Source organism: Zingiber officinale, chromosome 9B (assembly GCF_018446385.1).
Source record: "Zingiber officinale cultivar Zhangliang chromosome 9B, Zo_v1.1, whole genome shotgun sequence".
Lineage (NCBI taxonomy): Eukaryota > Viridiplantae > Streptophyta > Magnoliopsida > Zingiberales > Zingiberaceae > Zingiber > Zingiber officinale.
In genome coordinates this window covers 37,672,261-37,691,210 of record NC_056003.1, presented here as the reverse complement: position 1 = coordinate 37,691,210, position 18,950 = coordinate 37,672,261, and positions in this window count along the sequence as shown.

The window sequence follows — 18,950 nt, the reverse complement described above, 5'->3', positions numbered from 1 at the left end:
TTTTATTAGTTTCTACAAAAGATTAAGAAAAGATTTGATATCTTTCCTTATTTGTAGATTGAAAAGAGATTTTAATTTTTAGAGATAACTTTCCTTTTGGAAATTATCCACATATTTAGAAGAAGAATTTTAATTTATAAAATTTCCTTTTTATTAACCAATCATGAAGGGATAAAAATTATTGAAGAAATTTTTATAAATTTCTAGAAACAAATTAGGAAGTTTTAATTCTTGTGTGAATTAAATTTTCCTTGTTTTGGGGAATTAGAAGTGGCCGGCCATTATTATTAAAAGAAGAAAATTGTTTTTTAAATTAAAATAATTTTTCTTTTTTATGACAAAAGAATTAAGGAATTTTTTATTAAAATTTCCTTATTTGTCAAGACCAAGGATTATAAAAGAGGGGGTAGAGGTGCCTTCACGGGTGATCAACTCTATTATTCTTCTCCTCTCTTTTCCTCCTTGGTGGCCGGCCCTAGCTTCTTCCTCTTCTCTTCTTCTTATGGCCGGCGGCAACCTCTCTTGGAGCTCTTGATGGTGGCCAGTTCTAGCTAGGAGAAGAAGGAGAGAAAGGTGGTTTTGTTTCTTGCATCCCTTGGAGCTTGGTGATGGTGGCCGGACCTCTACTTCTCTTGGAGAATTGTGGTGGCCGAAACTTGCAAGGAAGAAGAAGGTGCTTGGTGGTTCTCATCTCGGAAGATCGTTGCCCACACAACATCCGAGGTTAGAAGAGGAATACGGTAGAAGATCAAGAGGTCTTTTTAGAAGGTATAACTAGTAATTTTTCCTTTCTGCATCATGCTAGTTATTTATGGAAATAATACCAAATACAAGAGGCTTACGTTCTAGAATTTCGAATATGTTTTTCGATGTTGTGTTCTTTTGTTTTTTCTTTTCCTTGTGATTTGATTGTTCCTTTTGGTTAACCTAAAGTTATTTTAGGAAATTAAATATTAGATTTCTATAAAATGTTTTGTCTAGTCGGTGGTGGTTGCTCCCATATCCAAGAAGGTCATGTGTCTCGCCACGTCAGTACTGGGAACCAATTATGGAAATTAATATTTAATGGAATTAATAACTTAAGGAGACTTGGGTCGAACGTGTTAAGTTCCGCAGGAGATCCAAGTCAAAACCTAAAAGAACAAATAGATTAAGTTTTGGATCAAACGTGTTAAGTTCCGCAGGCGATCCAAAATTTAATTTAAAAGAACACATGGTAGCTAGGAAAAGGTTCAGACCTTTGTACAAAATTTTTGTACAGTGGAACCTATAGGTTTTCCGAGTAGCAACCAACACAAAGTCCTCGCCAAAAAAGAGCGGCGGTCGGACGGTGCAGAATCCTTCTTGGAATGCCATTTTAAAAGAATCTTGCACACAAAAAATAGCAAAAAAATGTACCAGGACTTGATCCTGGATTAGCAGTGCGGTATGGAAGGATAGAAATAGAAGTTCACCAGTTTCGAGAAAAATAATAAAATATTATTAAAAAAATATTTAAAAAAATATTATTTCAAATTTTGCCAAATTTAATATTTTATTAATACTAATAAACCGTGAAAGGATGAAAATGAATTTTTCGAAAATAATTTTGGAGGGAAAGCCACGAAAAATGACAAATGACAAAGCCACGAAAAATGCTTGAATGGTGGTTGCACCAGTTCAAAGCGACCCCGCTCTGATACCAATTGTTGGATCGAGACCGCGCTAGAGGGGGGGTGAATAGCGCTCGTGGCTATTTTGTACGTATCGGAATCGAAAACAGCGTTAGAGTAATTAAAGCAGCGGAATTAAAAACAAACAAATACAAACAGAAGGACACAGAGATTTACTTCGTTCGGAGCCTGTGACGACTCTTACTCGAAGGCCCGCGATCCTTGATCGCTTCCGGTGGGCAACAACTATAAGCTCGTTAAAAGATTACAATTTTGAGTACAATTAAAAGCTATAAGTATTATACCGACAACAAGAAATGCTAAATCTGAAGCTTCGGGTCGTCGGGCACTTGTAGCAGCACTTCGGAGTGTCTTTTAGAGCAGCACGTTGATGAGAGATCACTTGATATTCGTTGTTATGAAGTGCTGGTCGAAACCCCCTTATAAAGGGTGTTCAAGGCACCTTGAAGGCTGTTCAAGGCGCCTCCATGCTGCCTGTTCTTCCGCGTGGATCAAATCTGATCTGGTCGAACTTCATCCATTCAAGGCGCCTTAAACCTCACTCAAGGAGCCTTCCAAGGCGCCTTCTGCCTTCTTCAAGGTGCCTCCAATGGTGCTTCGCAGCCAGATCATCCTTTGCACCCGAGGCGCCTCCAAGCTCCATGGAGGCGCCTCGGACACTGTTCATCCGAGGGAAAACTACCTTATTTTATACCTGCAAGACTTGTTAGTCCCAAACAATATCCTGCAACACAAAATTAGCACAAAATAACAGTATGAATAATAAAAGAATGTTTATGACAGTCTCCGGACTGTCCGGGTCTGACTTTGGATTTCCAACCGGAAACTCTAGATCGACCCGACGCCTACTGTTCCCTCTACGAGGAACGCGTCCTCACCTACTCCACTCAGGAGATTTACCTGTTGCCAGTGCGATCCTCCAGATCGACTGGACTTTCCGCCTAGGGTTACCACCCCCTAGGACCTAGGGTTACCGCCCCCTAGGACCCAAGGTTACCCCCCCTTAGGATTTTCCTTCACCTAGGGTTACCACCCCCTAGGACCTAAGGTTACCCCTCCTTAGGATTTTCCCCTGCCTAACCGCAGTTAGGACTTTCCTGAAACCTTATTTAACCACGTTAGATAACAAGGAATCTTAACTTTGAATCCCTTTTCCATTATCAAAACTGAGGTTCAATTGTCGGATGCTTACTGCACCAACATACAGTTGCCGGGCCCATCAGCAGCATGTTTAGTATTTTTATCTACTTATGAAAATAGTTTTCAAACTTCACACTCAGATATGTGAATATAGCTTAGCTCCAGTTTAGTTGCTTAATGTTATAACAATTAGCTTAGCTTATGTATCAATTTAGTTAGCTTGTTGATACAAAGATTAGCTCCTACTTGTTCAGTATTTGTTAGCATGACTTAATTGTCGATATGTCATGTTTTAGTATTTTCAGCATGATTATCGGCATGTATTTCGAATAGCATCTTTTGAAAGCATGATTTCTTCGAATGTATATTTTTGTGAGGTAGATGGTTTCTTACTAAGATCTCAAGCTTATAGATTCATTTTTCCTTATACTGCAGATAAAGGCAAAGGAAAGATGGATTAGCGGAGGCTGGAGGACAATGCGATGTGATGTGTGTGCGAAGGAACCTGGAATAAAGACCCTTGGGGAGTAGCCCATTTAAAGACTTTGTATTTCCATTTTTAGATACTTCCTTCACTCTTAGGATGTTAAGTATCAGGAATTGTGATTCTATGAATTATGTCATGCGTAGACTGTTAGTTGTCTTGCTGATAGATAGTAAAATACGTATAAAGTCATGTCTAGTAGTATTGTTTCATAGTTTAGTGATTTCTGAAGGTTCTGAATGAGTTCGGGTGAGTTTCTGCTGAAATCAGAACCCCAATCAATCAGTCGATCGATTGAGGAATCCTCAATCGATCAGCCGATCGATTGGGAGAAACTCCCCGTGGACAGAATGTTATTGAATCGATCAGCTGATTGATTGAGGAATCCTCGATCCATCAGTCGATCGATTGAGACGCGACTTCCGCGTACAGAGTGTTGGAGTGTATACTGAAAGCCTAAGCTTTGTAAACATTCATTATGAATAAAGAATCACATTTGGTCAAAATGTCTACATTTGTTTGTAGTTGTTCATTTAATTTATATTGTAAATAACATAGTATGTGGTGTCACATGCAGAAGATGATGTTATCAGTACCTTATAAATTATAAACAGAAGCTCACGACCAAAATGGAAAGGAACAAACCATTAGAAGGTCGTAGTGTAATTAGGTATTAGTTTATTTTGACTATATAATTACACTAGTACACTCAGAGTGTATTGAGTAGGACCATTTGAGGTCGTTTCTTTTATACTGACTTTATAAAGGAACAAAGACCTCAGTTATTATGGAAGTGTGTGCTCTTAATCCTAATATAATAACAAGCACATATATTTGATATTTATTTCTTTAATTTATCAATGGGTGAGATTTAGTTCGATGAATCAATAAGCCCGATAAGTTGAGAAATGATATCACTTATAGTGTGTGTTGTTGATTATAGAAGGAAACTGTGTCCTAGAGATACTAGGTTGATAATGTCCCCAAGAGGAGCTCATAAGGATTGTCATGTTAAACCCTGCAGGTGGACTTAGTCCGACATGACGATAAGGTTGAGTGGTACTACTCTTGGACTTAGATATTAATTAAATGAGTTGTCAGTAACTCACTTAATTAGTGAACATTCGATATCTTAAACATAGGGAGACTAACACACTCATAATAAGAAGGAGCCCAAAAATGTAATTTGGGATTGGTGCGGTAGTTCAATGATAGTTCTCTAGTGGAATGAATTATCATTGATAAAATTAAGTTGTGTGTTCGGGGCGAACACGGGATGCTTAATTTTATCGGGAGACCAAAACCAATTCCTCCTCTCAGTCTCTATCGTAGCCTCTTATTTGTAGAGTTCTATACCCACCTTCTATACCCACCCAATAGGGGCCGGCCAAGCTAGCTTGGGAAACAAGCTAGGGCCGGCCAAATTAAATTAAAAAGGAATTTTAATTTTAATTTTTATTATGTAGAAGAAATAATTTATTAAAGAGAATTTAAATTAAAATATCTCTCTTATAAAAGATCTACAAAAGATTAAAGAAAGAGATTAGATCTCTTTCCTTATTTGTAGATTGGTGAGATATTTTATTTTCTCTTTAAAATTATTCACATGTTGATAAAATTAAAATTATAGAAATTTCCTTTTATCAATCATAAAGAGATTTTTAAAGAGAAATTTTATTTTTAAAATTTCCGGAAACAAATTAGGAAGTTTTAATTGTTGATTGAAACTTGTCCAATTTGTTCTCCAATGATGTGGCCGGCCAATGTAGATTTAATTGGGAAATTTTATTTTATTTTTCTCAATTAAATCATGTCAAGTAAATTGAGGAAATTTTATTGTAATTAAATTTCCTAATTTGCCTAGGCCAAGGAATATAAAAGAAGGGGTGAGGGTGCCTTCATGAGACACAACATCTATTATTTCTCTCTCTCTTTTGTCCCTTGGTGTGGCCGGCCATCCTCTCCCTCTCTTCCTCTTGGGGTGGCCGAATCTCCCTCTTCTATTGGAGCTCTTGTGGTGGCCGGATACTACTCGGAGAAGAAGAAGAAGGAGGAGAGAAAGCTAGCATCTCTTGGAGCTTGGTTAGTGTTTTAATTTTCTTCCTTGGTGAAGCTTTTCCTTTGTGGCCGAACCTAGCAAGGAGGAGAAGGTGGTTGGTGGTTTCTCATCTCGGAAGATCGTTGCCCACACAACGTCCGAGATTAGAAGAGGAATACGGTAGAAGATCAAGAGGTTTTTCTACAAGGTATAACTAGTAATTTTTCTTTCCGCATCATACTAGTTATTTTTGGAAATAATACCAAATACAAGAGGCTTACGATTCTAGAATTTCGAATATGTTTTTCGATGTTGTGTTCTTTTGTTTTTTCTTTTCCTTGTGATTTGATTGTTCTTTTCGGTTAACCTAAAGTTATTTTAGGAAATTAAATATTAGCTTTCCATAAGAGGTTTTGTCTAGTCGGTGGTGGTTGCTCCCATATCCAAGAAGGCCATGTGCCTCGCCACGTCAGTACTGGGAACCAATTATGGAAATTAATATTTAATGGAATTAATAACTTAAGGTGACTTGGGTCGAACGTGTTAAGTTCCGCAGGAGATCCAAGTCAAAACCTAAAAGAACAAATAGATTAAGTTTTGGATCAAACGTGTTAAGTTCCGCAGGCGATCCAAAATTTAATTTAAAAGAACACATGGTAGCTAGGAAAAGGTTCGGACCTTTGTACAAAATTTTTGTACAGTGGAACCTCTAGGTTTTCCGAGTAGCAACCAACACAGAGAACTGTTGAATCGATCAGCTGATCGACTGACCATGGATCGATCAGCCGATCGATCGGGAATTTACTTCCCGCGAACAGAGAGCCTCTGAATCGATCATCGGGTCGATTGGCCAGGCTGGATTGATCAGTCGATCGATCCATAATTGACCCCGTGCACAGTAGCCTGTTGAATCGATCAGTGGATCGATCAGACCCTTCCAATCGATCAGCAGATCGATTGGAATGTCTGATTTCAACTAAAGATGTCTAAGTTCAGCTTTTTGATCAAATAGAAAGTTAGTCTCCCTTCTTTAGCATATGTACAACTTCAGAAGTGTATTCTGAGTATAATTTCCAAACTTTATAGTAAATAGCAGTGAGTTTAATTAGTTCAGCATTTTCGCACCTGGACATTTACCGATAGTCCAGTTCAGTTTAGCATAATGTAACCCCCGGCCTTACAGCCTAGTCAATAGAAGGCTGGTCGTTACAGAGTGGTATCAGAGCAAGTTCCATACTTTCTCACACACACATCAGCATTAGACCTGCAGCTTCCAAGTAAGAATACCTCTCACTTTATTTATGTTTTTGCTTTCATGTTCATAGATAACTAAAGCTTGTTATATATGATAACATTTAACATGATAATAGTAGTTAGATATATATATGGTTGTATTAGTTATGTATGTCCTTTATTCCTCTAGAAAATGGTACGATGATGCCCAGCTAGAAAGACACCAGCTACTGAGTCCCAGCATGAGGCAGGCAACTCAGTGTCTCCCCCAGACCTTACAGTAGTAGTGGCTCAGTTACAGAAACAACTAGCTGAACAGTAACAGGAGATAGCCACCCTAAGGGCTAATCAGCAGAACACTCCCACTGTTACTCCATAACCTAACCTAGCAACCCCAGTGGTGATAGAGGTTCCACTAGTCCAACCTGCAGCGCCAGTAGCCCCAGTAGCAGGGGCAAGAAGAGAAGTCTATCTGATCCAGTGGCAGAAGATCAAGCCAGAGAACTTCTCAGGCACCAGTGAACCATGGGATGCCCAAGCTTGGTTCAAAACACTGGAGAGTACAATGGAGCTTCTGGACTGGCCAGAGTTTGAAAAGGTGAAATGCGCCTCGTTCTGCCTGACAGGAGACGCACGTATGTGGTGGGAGACGATTAAAGCGAAGCGCCCAGTGAACCAGATAACATGGGCTGACTTCGAGAGAGAATTCTTTGAGGAGTTCTTTCACATGCGGGTCACAAACCGTCACTACGACGAGTTCACTGAATTTCGTCAGGGCAACCTTTCAGTTGAGGAAGCCATGAAGAAATTCAACAGACTGGCTCGTCTATGCCCTGAACTAGTCAGCACTGAAAGAGAACGAGTCCGGTTGATGCTCAAGATGCTAAGGCCGGAAATAACAATAAACGTGGCCAACGGCGTTCATAAGCCGCAAACTACAGAAGAACTAGTAAGCAGTGCTCTGACCACCGAACATTACCATAACAGCATCAAGCAGCAGAAGCAAGCCTTTTTAGAGTCTAAAGGCCAAGGAGGCTCAGGTATTCAGAAACACCAGGGCCACAGCTCTAACTGGAAAGGGAACTCCAGCCACAAACGTAAACCAGGGAGTTACCCAAAAGGAGGACCAGCTAGTAAACAACCTAGTTATCCCAAGTGTTCTACTTGTGGGAAATTCCACCCCGGAGTTTGTCGCAAGGGCACACAAGGATGCTTCGAATGTGCCTAGGAAGGGCATATGGCTAAGCAATGCCCGAACAAGACTAGTGTTCCCCTACCATAGCCGATTCAGTACGGAGGTAACCCAGCACAGTTACATCAGATGCAGGCTGCTATAGATGGTCCACATATCAGTCAGGGCAGACTAGAAGCCCCCTCAGTCATGACGAATGCGAGGATCTACTCACTCACCAGAGAGGACGTAGCCAATGCCTCGATAATTGTTACAGGTCAGATCAGTATTTTACATCAAAGTGCAACTATCTTATTCGATACTGGGGCAACCCATTCTTATATATCCAGAACATTCGTCGAAAAGTTGACAATATCTCCAGAGGTACTCAGTGGTCAGTTTTTGAAAATACTACCTTCAGGAGAAATTATGACATCCACGCACTGGCTCCGAGCAGTGCCAGTCATTATAGCAGACAGAGAGCTTTTTGGCGATCTGATAGTGTTGGATATGGCTGATTACGATGTCATCTTGGGAATGGACTTTCTGATTAAGTACGGTGCCTCCATAGAGTGCCGTAAACAGAGAGTTGTATTCCAACCTAAAGCAGGAGTGCAGTTTGGGTACATCGGAGAACCAAAGAGAAAAGCCAAGAAATTTCTCTCAGCTCTGAAAGCACAGAAACTACTTAATTTAGGAAGTACGGGATTCTTAGCACATGTAGTCAATACCAGTCAGGACAATGACCAAAAGCTAGAGGAGGTCCGAGTCGTATGTGACTACCCAGCAGTCTTCCCTGAGGAGTTACCAGGCCTAGCACCAGACAGGGAGATTGAATTTGAGATAGAACTTATCCCCAGTACGAATCCCATCTCCAAAGCACCCTACCGCATGGCTTCAGCAGAACTGAAAGAACTTCAGGAGCAACTACAGGAGCTGCTTGATAAGGGATTCATACGCCCTAGTCACTCACCATGGGGAGCGCCTGTATTGTTCGTGAAGAAGAAGGACGGGAGCATGCGCCTGTGTATAGACTACCGGGCACTAAACCAAGTTACGATTAAGAACAGGTATCCTCTTCCCAGGATAGATGACCTGTTCGATCAGCTAAATGGAGCAGCAGTGTTTTCTAAAATAGACCTCAGATCAGGATATCACCAGGTTAGAGTTAAAGAAGGTGATATACCCAATACAGCTTTCAGGACCAGATACGGACATTATGAGTTCGTAGTCATGCCCTTTGGCATGACAAATGCTCCAGCTACTTTCATGGACCTTATGAACAGGGTATTCAGGAATACTTAGATAAGTTTGTTACCGTATTCATCGACGACATTCTTATCTATTCCAGAACTCAGAAAGAACACGCAGAGCACCTAAAGATAGTACTGCAGACCCTTCAGCAGAACTAGCTGTACGCCAAGTTCATGAAATGTGAATTCTGGCTCGATCAGGTATCCTTTCTGGGTCACATCATCTCCAAGGATGGTATCATGGTAGACCCCAGTAAGATAGAGACTGTGAGTAACTGGAAAAGACCTAAGAACGCTAGTGAAATCAGAAGTTTTCTAGGACTAGCAGGCTACTACAGAAAATTTGTAGAGGATTTCTCCAGGATAGCCTCCCCACTGACAGCTCTCACCAGGAAGAACAGAAAATTTCAGTGGACAGAGGACTGTGAGAACAGTTTCATGGAGCTCAAAAGAAGATTGACCAGTGCACACATTCTGACTCTGCCAGAAAACACAGATAACTTTGATATTTACAGTGACGCCTCTAAGTTGGGACTAGGAGCAGTACTGATGCAAGAAGGTAAGGTGATCGCCTATGCCTCCAGACAACTCAAGGACTATGAGAGGAACTACCCTACTCATGACCTTGAGCTTGCAGCAGTTATTTTCGCCCTTAAAATTTGGAGACATTACTTGTATAGAGCTCAGTGCAGAGTGTATACAGATCATCAGAGTCTGAAATACTTCTTCACTCAGAAGGATCTGAATATGCGACAGCGCAGATGGCTCGAGCTGGTCAAAGACTATGACATAGACATCCTCTACCACCCAGGAAAAGTCAATAAGGTGACAGACGCACTTAGCAGGAAGTCCAGTGCTACCTTACTATCCCTAGCAGCCATGTCACCGCCCCTACAGAAGGAGATTGCTGATTTCGGTCTCGAATTGATAGTTGGGCAACTCTCTACTATGACATTAGCATCTACCCTGCTTGGTGACATCCAGACAGCTTAGGAGCAGGACCCTGAAATTCAGAAAATCAAGCAAGAGTTAATAGAATCAGAAAGTAGAGAGTTCAGAGTGTCTGATAGTGGGGTACTGTATTTTGGTGACAGACTATATGTTCCGGATCAAGAGGAACTACGAAGAAAGATTTTGGATGAGGCTCACAGGACTCCGTACGCGATGCATCCTGGTTCCACTAAGATGTACCAAGACCTAAAGAAACGTTTTTGGTGGCCTGGAATGAAAAGAGACATCGCTAGATATGTCAGCACATGTCTGACCTGTCAGAGGATCAAGGCAGAACACCAGAAACTAGGAGGAATTCTGCAGCCTATTCAGATTCCGGAATGGAAGTGGGAGGATATTTCCATGGATTTCATAGTGGGACTACCCAGAACCACGAATGGATGCTATCTGGGTAATAGTTGACAGATTGACTAAGTCAGCCCACTTCTTAGCCATCAGGATATCCTACTCCATGGAGCAGCTAGCTCAGTTGTATCTCAACGAGATCGTCAGACTGCATGGAGTCCCACAGACCATCATTTCAGACAGAGACAGTAGATTCACATCATACTTCTGGGAGTGTGTACAGTCAGCATTGGGTACCAGGTTAAAGTTTAGCACAGCTTTCCATCCTCAGACAGATGGTCAGACGGAGCGAGTAAATCAGGTACTCGAAGATATGCTCCGAGCATGTGCCCTAGATTTCAAGGGGAGTTGGTGCAAATACCTGTGCTTAGCAGAATTTGCATACAACAATAGCTATCAGGCCATTATCGGCATGGCACCCTACGAGGCTCTCTACGGGTGGAGGTGTAGATCTCCAATCTGCTGGTATGAAAGTGGTGAACAGAAAGAGCTAGAACTTCAGACAGATCTAGTAGCAGATACCACAGCAGCTATGCAGCAGATCCGCCAGAGGATAGAGACAGCTCAGAGCCGCCAGAAAAGCTATGCTGATGCGCGGCGCCGACCCTTAGAGTTTGCAGTTGGGGATACAGTATTTCTCCGAGTGGCTCCCATGAAGGGGGTAATGCGTTTTAGGAAGAAGGGCAAATTAAGTCCTAGATATGTGGGACCATACCTTATCACTAGAAGAGTTGGCAAGGTAACATATGAGCTAGAGCTACCCCAGGAGATGTCAGCTATCCATAATGTATTCCATGTCTCTATGCTGAAGAAGCATATCCCATATGCCACCCAGGTGATTGAGCCTCAGACGGTACAAGTCCGCGAAGACCTCAGCTATGATAGTCGGCCTATTCAAATAATAGACCGAGCAGTTAAGAAATTACGAAATAAGGAAGTACCATTAGTAAAAGTTATTTGGCAAAATCACACAACAGAAGAGGCAACTTGGGAGACAGAAGCTAGTATGAGACAGAAGTACCCAGAATTATTCTAAGTTCGAGGACGAACTTTTTATAAGGTATGGGGGATTGTAACGCCTGAAAATTCTCAAAGTAATTTTAGAAATATTCTATTATTTTTCTAGAATTTTAGGATATTTTTCTGGAATTTTTAGAATAGCCGAAATAGCAAAATTAAATAAAAACGTAAAATAGCTTAAGCAGAAATTGAACCCGAGACTTACCGAACCTTACGACTTATAGATAAATTTAGTAACCAAGGGGCCCCAGCAGGGGTGTGCTGAAAGAAGAGGAGAATAATTATACTTAAGGTTTAGTTGGGGTGTATTAATCACTTAATATAAATAGGAAAATAAAGTGGAGAGTTGTTATTTTTTATCGGCAATTCTCTTCTCCCTCACCCGACGCCGCCCCTCTTCTCCTCATCCTCTCGGCGCACAAGCCCAAGAAACCTAGGGTTCCATCCCTAGGATCGTAGGAGGACCTTCTGACGACAACTCCGGCACGAGGACGTTCCTCTCTGCGAGAAGAACGCATAGACGTAGGAAGATCGTGGAAACAATCTTCTCCTCCGGAAATCTAGCGATCGGATTGTAAGGAAAGTTAGCGCAGGATGTAAGTAACCCCTCACCTGCAGTATAAGTAGCTATTCGCATGCTTTTATATTCTTAGTTTAGTCATATGCAGAATTAAAGCACACCAAGTGCTCGATAAAATGCCTAGAACAGTTAAATGCTACAGTAAGCATTTTAATAGCTCAGTTAAATGCCCTAGATGCATTTTAATTAGCATATATGTAGCCTTGCTTCAGTGATATGGGACTACGTTCCAATGGGTGGGTTCCCATAGTCGCCTCCTAGCTCTAGGTTCAAATAACCTAGTAAGAGCCAGTTATGATAAATCAGTTTATAAACAGTATTTTACTTTATCAGTGGCACTGTACTGGACTTCAGTTGTCCTTGGATTGGGCTCCCATAGTCGTCCCTAGGTTTAGATAACCTAGTACCCTACTAGATTCGGGACTTGCTACCTTAGGTTTAGTTAGGGATGCGCGCACAGCAAGTACAGTTGTCGGGCCCATCAGCAGCATGTTTAGTATTTTTATCTACTTATGAAAATAGTTTTCAAACTTCACACTTAGATATGTGAATATAGGTTAGCTCCAGTTTAGTTGCTTAATGTTATAACAATTAGCTTAGCTTATGTATCGATTTAGTTAGCTTGTTGATACAAAGATTAGCTCCTACTTGTTCAGTATTTGTTAGCATGACTTAATTGTCGATATGCCATGTTTTAGTATTTTCAGCATGATTATCGGCATGTATTTCGAATAGCATCTTTTGAAAGCATGATTTCTTCGAATGTATATTTTTGTGAGGTAGATGGTTTCTTACTAAGCTCTCAAGCTTATAGATTCATTTTTCCTTATACTGCAGATAAAGGCAAAGGAAAGATGGATTAGCGGAGGCTGGAGGACAATGCGATGTGATGTGTGTGCGAAGGAACCTAGAATAAAGACCCTTGGGGAGTAGCCCATTTAAAGACTTTGTATTTCTATTTTTAGATACTTCCTTCACTCTTAGGATGTTAAGTATCAGGAATTGTGATTCTATGAATTATGTCATGCGTAGACTGTTAGTTGTCTTGCTGATAGATAGTAAAATACGTATAAAGTCATGTCTAGTAGTATTGTTTCATAGTTTAGTGATTTCTGAAGTTTTTGAATGAGTTCGGGTGAGTTTCTGCTGAAATCAGAACCCCAATCAATCAGTCGATCGATTGAGGAATCCTCAATCGATCAGCCGATCGATTGGTAGAAACTCCCCGTGCACAGAATGCTATTGAATCGATCAGCTGATCGATTGAGGAATCCTCGATCGATCAGTCGATCGATTGAGACGCGACTTCCGCGTACAGAGAACTGTTGAATCGATCAGCTGATCGACTGACCATGGATCGATCAGCCGATCGATCAGGAACTTACTTCTCGCGAACAGAGAGCCTCTGAATCAATCATCAGGTCGATTGGCCAGGCTGGATCGATCAGTCGATTGGCCAGGCTGGATCGATCAGTCGATCGATCCAGAATTGACCCCGTGCACAGTAGCCTGTTGAATCGATCAGTGGATCGATCAGACCCTTCCAATCGATCAGCCACAGGTATTGAAGACACAGGTATTGACGATTTAACGAAAAAAGAGTAAGCTAACAGAGGGTCGACATATCTTCATTAAAATTCAGGCCCTTAGAGCTGGTCAGAAGGATTACAAAAAACACTACTCAAGGAAATCATAAACGGTCTTCGGGATGGAAGAAAGAAGCGCCACGTAGTCTTCGGCCAGGATGGTTGCGGAGTCGGGAAGCTGACCCTTGGACTTCAGATAGTCCGTCGTGGCAGAAATGGCCAGCTCAAAGGCAGTATACATCCGCTCGCAGACCTTCTCAGAAAATTCGTTCGAGCGGATGTGCTGCAGCTTCAGGGCTACGACCCGGCCTGGCTCGGCCTCTTGATATTCCTTGAAGGCAGCTTGGGAAGCTTCAAGAGACTCCTGCAAGGTCTTCAGTTTGTCCTTATGTTTGATCGACTCCCCCGAGCGGCTCGCCTTCTCGCCGTCCAGCTGCTCCATCAACTCTTTGACTCATTGCTCCAGGCCCCGCGCCTCGACGTTTTTCTTCTCTAGATCGGTGATGGTCGTCTTCTTCCGATCGGTGGCTAGGCTTATTTTCCGGTCAAGTGTCTTGACCTGTCTTTTGAGTTCAGCCAGAGTAAAGGCCTGGTCGGCCGTCTTCTTTCGCTCCGCCTCCAACAAATCTTTGGTCTTCTTGAGCTCTTTCTGTAGCTCGACATATGAGGGGCCCTGGGAGGACGGACCGCTTGAACTCTTCAGCTTCTTCAGCTCTTCGTCCACCATGGCCAGTCGATTGGCGACCGCGATCTCCTCCACCTATCTCTGACATAAACAAGATTATTAATAGTCGATCGGAAAGATGGCGTAAAGGACTTCGGAAGAAAACACACTCACCCCAGTGGCCTGCTGCATTTGGTTGTTGGCGAGGTTGGCGAACGGAATCAACGCAACACGGGCCCAAGCATCGGCCCACATCTCGGCGAGGGGCCCCTTCATGGTGATCATATGCTTGGGCACGGTCGCCCGATCAGACTCGGGCAAAAGCTCCTCGGTGGGAAGGTGTAGGGTGGCCCTGATGGTGCGGCTCCGGCCGGGAGTCGTGTGAGCCGATGCAGAGGGAGCAGAGGCCGGGGCGGAGAACTTGGACAAAATACCGAGCGCTGGACCCGGCGGGAGGCAGGTGGAAGAGTGCTGACCGGCACAGCCTCAATAGGGTGGGCAGGCGAGTTTAGTTGAGACGGAGTCCGATCGGAGGATAATGCCTCCACCATTGGAGTTTTCCCCCGAGAGTCGGACCCCACCCGCTCGGATACACGAACAGCAAAAGTAGCCGAGCGCAACGGTGTCTCCATCTGGCGCCTTTTTTGTCTGAGCGGGCGCTCGCCTTCCCGATCGAAGCCCTCTTCTTGAACAATCAGTTCCCTATTTGACGTAGCGCCCTCCGTCACCTCTACGGGGGAGGCCTGAGCGGCTGACTCCTTCGCCTTTGTCTCGCTCTCACCCTCGTGAGAGCCGACCGGAGTGATGCCCAGTTGCTCCATCTCCTGGGCGGCAGCCGCCTCAAGCGCCTCAGCTTTCCTCTTCAAAATCCCGAGCATCACGGACTCCATGACGATATTCGCTGCAAAGGAAAAAGAAAAAAATTAGTTAGCACTCAAAGTACATAAGCAAGTGAAATTCTTACCGAAGCTGCTCGAGAGGGGAGTGCGGCTCGGACTCAGGCCGAATATATACAGCACGCCTTCAGGCAGAAACTTGTTGATATTGAGCTTCAGACCGGCAAGCATGTTCGCGGCCTGGAGATAGTCTGGTCGGGTCTTAAATCTTTTCAGCTCGGGAGAAGTAGGCGGTCCGACCTGCCATTTGGTTCGGAAGGGAGCCCGCTCGGGGAGACGAAGATAAAAGTAATACTCCTTCCAGTGTTTATTGGAGGAGGGAAGTTTATCAAAGAAGACTAGGCCGTGCCGAGCCTGGAACAGATAGGTACCCAGTTCAGACTACTTGGGATAATAAAAATAATAAAAAATTTCCGGGCGGAGAGGAATGCGGTGTATCTTGAACAATGCCACCACTCCACACAAAAGGCGAAAAGTGTTGAGAACTAATTGGGCGAGCGGAAGACCAAAGAAATTGCAAACGTCGGCGAAGAAGGGGTGGAGAGGAAACCGCAGGCCGGCTGTGAATTGGTCGCGGAAAAAACAGATGGCTTCGCTCGGCGGTTTGTGAGGCCGAGCGATTGGTGAGGGTAGAATAAGTTTAAAGTCGGACGAAATGTCAAAACCATCAAGCAAAGCCTTGACGTCACGCTGATCGAAGCGAGATTCCATGGTAGTCTACCAGGGACCTAAAGTGAGGTCTGCGGGTCGGGAAGAACTGGCCATTGTCTGATCGGGCAAGGAAGCAAAAGGCAAGAAAATAGAAAATGACACACGGCAAGGAGACGATGAAAGGGACAGCGACCAGAAGAGAAGAACTCGACAAAAAAAGACGAGGAAAACAAAGAGGAAAGGCAGAGGAACCTTACGAAGAAGCTGGAGATCGAAGGAAGGCAATGGGGAATTGTCGGAAAACAGTGAAGCGAAGTCGCCGGAACGCTGAAGCACAGAAGAAAGGCGGCGGGACACGCGAAGGCAAAAGTGTGGCGGAGGAGGAAGGTGACGACTTTATAAGGTCGGGCCCGATCGGCCTTGACCATCTTATGCAGGTCACAGGAAACGAGGCCTACATCAGGCCGTTCATTTCAAACCGCCGATGTCCCATCGGACACATCGCCGAGCCGTACGATCACGCCAGCGGAAGCGCCACGTGGCACCATGCCATAGGGGCACATTTAATGAGTGTCATTACGGCACGCAGCGCGCGTGCTCGGTCTTAATGAAGAGGATTTGCATGAATCCCGAGGAGATCCGAAAGGCGTCAGCGTTGACCGTCGACGCGGTAACAAAGCCAGCGGCAGTAATAGGCCGAGCGGCCGTAAGAAGGAACATTCCAGAAAGTGGCAGAGCAATGTCATTCTGGCCGACCGGCAGTCCAGTCAGTCGGACTTAGCGCCTCCTTTGACGAGACTTGAGGGGAAGGCATGTGATCCGGTGATAAGGATGGGGTACCCTCGTCGGTGGAAGGTCAATGGCACGCGGAGGTCAAAGATTAAGAGATTCAACCCTGAGACCCGACCGACCGGAAGAAGAGGGTCGACCGGCCGCCCAACCGACCGGAACGAGATGGCCGACCGGCCGGGAATCCCCCGTGGAATAAAAGACAACCCGACTAGGGGTCGGGTTTCCGATGCTCAGGTAAAATGGTTTCAAGGTCGATCGGGATGCCTGTTCGGCCGGTGCGCAAGGCAACAAAGACAGGCAGGAGCAATCTCATCCGAGCATACGACTAAGGCAGAAGTGATATGCCCGCTGAGCGGCCTAACCGCTCGTCCCTGGAACAGACAGGAAGCGCAAGAGGACAAAGGAGACAGGGGATAACATCATCCTCGAGACGCCTGCCGCCGACAGGCAGCAAGGTTGGCGGTCGAGCCGTACATAGGATCATACGGTGGAAGCTTCCACCATCACATCCGGGATATGCTCGGACGATTGCGGAATGGCGCCAGAGGTACTTTTCTGATAGGGGCTCGTTAAGGTATGTTTGGGGAAACGTGCATGCATAGAGAAGCGTGTCCGCTTCTCCCCGGGGTCCTATATAAGGACCCCCAGACGTCGACGAAGGTATGCGCAAATCTCTACTGTAGCCATAGTTACGCTGCCTCTCTCGTTGCCTGACTTGAGCGTCGGAGGGTCGTCGCCAGGAAACCCCTCCCGACTCGGCTTCTTTGCAGGTTCGCCGGAGATCTACACCAACCGTCAAAGACAGCGGAGCGTGCCACGTCCCCAGCGTCCGTCAACTCAGCGCTCGGACAGGATCATATCCCAAATCTCTATGGCCATAGGATGACTTTTGTATTCCTAAACCTAGGTTATGCTCAGTTTGACCCTTAAAAATATTTTTCATTTTCTTTAGGGTCTTTTCTAATTTATCAAGCCTTGACCTTGAGACTTGGTTCTCCAACCTTAAATCCTTAGATTTCAAATTTTCTTGATTCCTATGAACATTTTTATTTTTAGGCCTATAAGTAACATCCTTAGAGTTATTACCTAAGTTTTTATCTACCTTCCTAACCCTAGGTTGAGTTGTTTTAACATGATAAGTCACATGATTTTCTTTAATTCTATCATGCCTTCTATTTTCATGATAAATAGTATTAAAATGATATAAATTATTTCTAACATGCCTTTTATCATGGGTCAAAGGAATAGGTTCAATAAATGATACCTTGGATTTTACCTTGGAAGCTCTCCCTTGACTTGTACTTCCTCCTTTGACTTTGACCGATTTCTTTCCCTTAAGACATTGACTCCAATAATGTTCTCTTTGATTGCACAAGAAACACACTATATGTTCTTTTGCTTTTCTTTGTCACGGGGGCAGTCTCCTTAGGCTTCTCTTTGCCCTTAGTTGCCACTTGACCCTTCTTCTTGGCCAATTTAGGACACTTGCTTTTGTAGTGCCCTCTTTCCCTTCACTCAAAGCAAATTATATGATTTTTATTATTAACAATTAAAATTGTTATGCATTTGCTTGTAGGGGTGGCACATGATCCTCCATTTGATTTTTCTTGATCTGTAGAGGTGGCACCATCTTCTTCTTCTTTACTTGACCTGGAGGTGGAAGCCTCTTCTTGCTTCGGTATCAATAAATGACGCTCCCCCTCAATCCTAGAGGTGGAGGCCTCTTCATCTTCATCCTCTTGCACATTGAACAAAGAGGATGCTCCCTCTTTGCTCTTTTGGTTGTACTCCTTTGAGGATGAAGCTTCTTGAACTTTTTCTTCGGAAGTTGAGCATCTTCCAACTTCGGAGTCCTCTTCCTCTTGATCTTGATCCAATGAGTCGCTTTCTTTGGATTCTTCTTGGTTTGGTGCAGCGGAGGGGATCTCATAGATCTTTGCCAATTTGCTCCAAAGCTCCTTGGTATCTTTAAATTCTCCCACTTGCTTCAAGATGTTGTTAGGCAATAAATTGACCAATAGCTTGGTCACTTTATCATTGGCCTCGCATCTTTGGATTTGCTCTTGGCTCCACTTGCTCCTCTTGAGAATTTTGCCTTTGCTACTGATTGGAGCTTCAAAGCCTTCCATTAGAGCAAACCATTGTTCTATCTCCATCATGAAGAACTTTTTGATTCTTGATTTCCAAGAATCGAAGCTCATCATTATGAATAGTGGAGGCACACTTGTGTCGAATCCAAACCCATCTTGGAATTTCATTTGAAGTTAAGCCTTTTGATGAAATCTTCGACTTGTTGAACTTGCTTCAACATCTTCTCCCTCTAGTTTGTTGCCCTTTCCGGCGGTGATTCCAATAAAGAGCGACCTCGCTCTGATACCACCTGTTAGGGTCGATTTGTAGCTAGAGGGGGTGA